This window comes from Protobothrops mucrosquamatus, unplaced genomic scaffold (genome assembly GCF_001527695.2).
Source record: "Protobothrops mucrosquamatus isolate PMUCROS unplaced genomic scaffold, P.Mucros_1.0 scaffold2273, whole genome shotgun sequence".
NCBI lineage: Eukaryota > Metazoa > Chordata > Lepidosauria > Squamata > Viperidae > Protobothrops > Protobothrops mucrosquamatus.
Genome location: NW_015388362.1, coordinates 48,581 through 54,318, shown reverse-complemented (window position 1 = coordinate 54,318; position 5,738 = coordinate 48,581).

Sequence of the window (5,738 nt, the reverse complement as noted above, 5' to 3'; positions counted from 1 at the left end):
GCGAAAATTAGAATATTTCGGACATGTGATGTGACACCCAGAAAAATACGGCATACTCCATTTAATCCTCCAGGGAAAGATTGAAGGCAAACGAGGTCCAGGCAGAAGAAGAACATTGTGGCTTCAAAATCTAAGGGACTGGTTTGGACAAAACTCAGCAGCACTCAGCAGCAAAACTCAACAGGATCGCCAACATGATCGCCAACATCCGATAACGGATATAGCACAAGAAGAAGAAGTGAATCTGGCTCCCCCCCCAACTATTGACTTTGCTTGTCGGAAGTCAGCTGGTGATTACATGACCCCGGGACAGTGAAATTATCATAAATACATGCAGGTTGCCAAATTGGCATGTAAATTTTGACCACTTGGCCACGGGGATGCTGCAATAGTTGTAAGTGTGAAAACCGGTCATAAGTCACTTTTTTTCAGTGCTGTGACCAACTTTGAATGGTCACTGAACAAATGGTTGTAAGTTAAGGACTATCTGCAAAAGTAGCAATAGTTTTATTTCTTATGTGCTTATAACCAAGAGCAGAATAAAATAAAAATTGGAACAATAATGCAATTATAATACTATCAAAATATAAAATCAGGAGCTTTTCAGCTAAAAGGGCTATAACCTGAAATAATAATAATCTCTATATACTAAAAATGACATAAGAATGCAATTATGTAGGTATAGACTCACAGATAAAATGCATTTGTAGCCCTTTTTTTAGTAACTCTGTAACAAGTGTTTTTTGTTTTGGCTCTAACTGAGTTAAAACCCATGTTCTCTCTCTTTTTTAGTTATCTCTAAAGGGCACAACAAGCATACATGTTTTTCAATTATATGAAAATTAAATGGGAAATGGAGGGGAAATGGAGAAAGAGAGAGAGAATTAAGAACAGTGAAATAACACAAGCAAGTAGCAAAACAACAAGGTGGAAAAAGAGCTTTGGAAGGAAATATCACCTTGCAAAGCAGATTGGAAGGAATAACAGGTACACTAATAATCAGAAGACGATGAAAGAAAATTGTCTCAGTGTAAAATATGAATGGAAAATATTGAAAAGGGGTAAAATTGTTCAATTCTGGCATTAATTCATCTTTCTACATTGCAGACAGTGACTGAGTCCAACATTGTGTTTTTAAAAAATGTGATGCATGAACAATGGAGATACAAAAAGCACTTCAAGGAATATCTGATTTATTTACATATATTGTAAAATGTAAAACTATGTCCAGCTGACCAGGACCCATGTATGATCTACGGGAAAATGTGTAAGTATTGACAATTCTTGTGAACATTTCAGTTTTGTAATCCTTTTGAGGAAGTGGCACCAATGTTGATGCCAGAAGCACAGTCAAGGCACAGCAACCGATCTCTCTTCAAAAGTTCAACTAGGACTCAGGAACTAGCAGCTGAGAAATTAAAGACATGGCTCAGACTGCTGATTTGCTTTCATTGTAGATGTCATGGTTCCAACTAATGAAACACTTCAAAGAACTCCCAGGCATGTTTATCCTAAAGTCTTTATTAACAGTGTAACAAATCGACGGCACATCATGGATGTATGCCAGAATCTGAATTTCTCTTGCTTGCGTCTCACTTTTCTTTCTAAACTCCTCCCTTATTTTGCAGTCATAAGCCACATCTTCCAATTAGCCTGGAGGGCAAAGATTCACTTCCATTCCTTTTCCCGGGCTTTCCTTATGAGTCTCCTCCCTCACTCTGTCATTTAAATTAACTCTAAAAATACCAGACAGTTCTGTATATCTTGTCAAAGCAATAATATCCTATATTAACAGCATTGACAGTAGATAAAACAAGATTGGCTGGTACAGGAATTAGCAGCAAATCTTTTTCCTACCCTTATATAGTGAAGGGCGAGGCGCAGTGGCTCATTGGCTTGCAAGAGGCTGGAGAAGGTCTATAGTCCAGCGGTTCGAACCCTACCACTGTGTTATGGGGTGAGTTTCCATCACTTGACTCATCTCCTGCCAACCTAGCAGTTTGAAAGCAAACAAATGCAAGTAGATAAATAGGTACCACTTAAGTTGGAAGGTAACAGCATTCCGTGTTTCATTGTCATGCTGTGGCGTGTTGCCATGCTGGCCACATGACCTGCTTGCCTTCCATTTTTCAACCTTTGAATTTGGAAAGTCTCTGGATCATGTTTTAAAAGCAATCCTGTGTGGTTTCAATGCCCTTTTGCTCTTGGGAGCTGAAAATGTTCCTTGATGGTCAAAAGTTTCTTGTGAAAAATATCCTTGTTTAGTATGGTTGCAGAAACTGCGTTGAAAGGGATATGCAAGTGAAAAGAATGGCTCAAATTCGGGTAAGGACTGTAAAAGTAATACGAAATGAAAAACATTAGCTTAAACAATGAAAGGATGGGTTGGATATAGATGACAAAGAAAGACTTAAAAAGTGAAAGCTAGTTTAGTGTTGAAATCCCAGGTAGAGCAAAATTAGGAATACATGTACAATAAAACTGGCAAAGCCCAGAAAATACTTTATACCCTTTTGACAATAAAGAACTCCCAATAAAGAATGTTTTGCAGTTGAGCTGGATCCATCTAAATTCCTTTCAAAGTAATGTACACATCCCCCAAAGCCCTACACAGGCAGATCAAAGTAATTCTATCTCCCTTAATTATTATTATAGTTATGAAGAGGTTGGAGAACTGCTTGAACCTCATGGGTGACCAAAACAGTAAATCATAACCAAAAGTTTGTAAAAACAAAAACCCACAGAATATATGATTTATAAATCATTGAAAAACTGAAGATCTACATGCCAATCTGAATGGCAAATGTAAACTTCTCGTAACAAGAATCAAAGGGAGTAAAATATTCATCTTTCATGAAAATCAAATTGTAAACTCTCTGAAAGCCTAGACCAGGGGTAGGCAACCTTGGCATAGCTGGCTCAGGAATTCTGGGAGTTGAAGTCCATGAGTCATAAAAGAGCCAAGGTTGCCTACCCCTGGCCTAGACATTAATGAACAGTCCCTCTTTGAACTGGTCATTAAGACTTCATTCCAATACCCAATCCCAGCAAATAACTTAAAGCCAGGAGTACATCCTGCTCTGAGTACTTAGTCTTATAGAGGCAACATACTTTGTAATTGGTGATTTCTTGATCTATAGAATGTCTAAGTTAGTCTTCAAAAATGTCATAAAATTGGCAGTTGCCTAAGTCCAGGCTCTTCTGCAAAAGGAGGAGGGGCTCTTGTTCCCTTTTTTGCCCATTGCTAGGGATAAAGCTTACAGTATTTCCAAAATGTTTTTGGCTGATGGCAGATTAATTCACACAGGTAGGAACTTTCATTAATCAATAACTCGTACATGCATAGATGCATTGCACGTAAAGCATTCAAAATAATCAAGTGGAGGAAAAAAATGAGACCATTGAAATAAGTGGCCAAAATTCACGGGTAGGCAAGCAAACAAACAAGGGAAAAAGGAAGTTAGAACCAAGGGGGACACTGCTGAATATTGCAACTTAATACAAGTCAGTAGGTTAATACATTCTACTCAAGACTGGCCAATGAGAAATTCCTTTGGTATTAGAAGGCTGTATAAATTCCACTGACCAAGAAGGTAGCAGATTTGATTCCCATCGTATTTGTCAGGCAGAGAGACAAGTGTTCAGGTGAGCAGATACTGATGTCCTTGCATGAACAAGAACTCTTGCTGTGAAATATCTGAATTCTTAGGCTGTTACTATACTGTAGACATGTCAAACACAAGGCCCGGGGGGCGGATGCAGCCCGCGAAGTGGTTTCATGTGGCCCGCGAAGGAAACAGTGAGGGAACAGCCCCCGCTGCCTTGGCCCTGGCCCGGAGCCAATGTACAATTTTGTGGTGGCCATCTATGCTGAAACACATTCAGTCTTAGCTCCACAAGGCCGTCTGGAAACAGCAAAGAACCAGCCCCTGCTGCGTCGGCCCTGCCCCCTGGGTGCATGCTGGGGAGGTGTCACCCTTTGTGAGGAATGAAGAAATGGACCATGCTTTAGCACTTGCCCCGGTCCCACCCCCTTCTGCCAGAGACCCTCAAATCTGTCCCACTCCTGCCCAGGCCCCCACAGGTGTCAATGCTGCAAATACCCTTGACGCGGACGATGTAGAGCTGGCCATGCCCATCCAGTAGGCCACACCCACTCCATCCACACTCACCCAGTAAGCTGCACCCACCCTGGCCACACACCCCTGCCCCCCCGAGGGCAACCACAATGCTGATGCGGCCCTCAATGAAATTGAGTTTGACACCCCTGCTATACTGTATACGGAACTCCTAGTATACTGTGGTTGCTTAACTTTGTTATGGGGTTACTAATGTGTTCTTTGGCAGTTTCAAAAAAAACCCCCTCATCCTTTAGGCTAATTGGAATGAATGGACTTTGCTGTGGATTCACTGTGAGTTATGAATCCATGAATTGCTGGTAGGACTCTTGCATGATTCAGAAATGATTTTGAAGAAGTGGTCCAAAACAGCATAAAGAAAAATGACAGGAACTAAAATAAATTAAAGAGAGAGGGAGGGAAGGAGGAATCATGTGATGATGGGGATGAGATGGGTCACTCAAATTATGGAAATACTGGACATCTTCTAAATATTCCAACTTTAACCAATTGCACTTCCCAGTTTGCTTTCAGTCGCGTTTTTCATGCTACTGAAGCTTGGTGTCCAACCAAATGCTATTAGCCACGGCTCACGGCCTCAACTCACTCCACACATTCCCATCTCCACAGAAGTATTTTCCACTTGGAAAATCTCTATGCATACATTTGTGCTCTCAGTTCCCTAAAACAGGTATTTCCCACTTGGCAACTGTAAGATTTGTGGACTTCAACTCCCAGAATTCCTCAGTTAGCCATACTGGCTGGAGAATTCCGGGAGCTGAAGTCCACAAGTCTTCAAGTTACCATGTTTGGAGACCCCTACCCTAAAGACTGGAATGTTTTCAGTGGTTTCAGGAACACCAGTTGGGTTGTGATGTTGACAAAATGATCATTATCTTCATTTCTAAAATAATGAGGCGAAAACATGGGGTTTCTTGCTGTAGGAAAGCATGTTCATGATAAGTTTCAGTATAGTAATAGTCAATTTTGCTTTTCAGTTTCACTGTATTTCCTGTCCTAGTTTTCTGGATACCTGAAGAGATAGGCCATATTCTTGGTCTTTGTCCTCTGTTGGTTGCCTTAGAAACTGTAGAATCCAGCAGTCACATTGGCTAATGGCAGCTCTGTCCTGCCAGTAATAGAATGATAGAGGTGGACAATTTAATGAAAAGTGAAGTACTGTGAAATCAGTGGAAATGCCATTTCAGAGCTTATTAGGGGGAAAGGGAAAAGGCTTCAGCAGAAGGTCTGCAATTCATAGCAAGGCTCATGTTAAATGTATTGATATATATATGAGAATTAATTATGCTAAAAATTCGACTCTTGGGTAAAGTCATAGTAAAAAAGGATAAAAACCGAGCACCAAGAGGAATGAAATTTAAAAGTTTAAAAATTTAATAAGCCGAGCTTTCGTCAGAACTGTCTGACATCATCAGGGCGTTAAAACAGCAGTCTGGGAGAAACCCTTATAAAGTGTCAATCGCCTGCATCCGGCTTCTGCCGGATGACGCGTAGCAGAAGCCGGATGCAGGCGATTGACACTTTATAAGGGTTTCTCCCAGACTGCTGTTTTAACGCCCTGGTGATGTCAGACGGTTCTGACGAAAGCTCGGCTTAGTG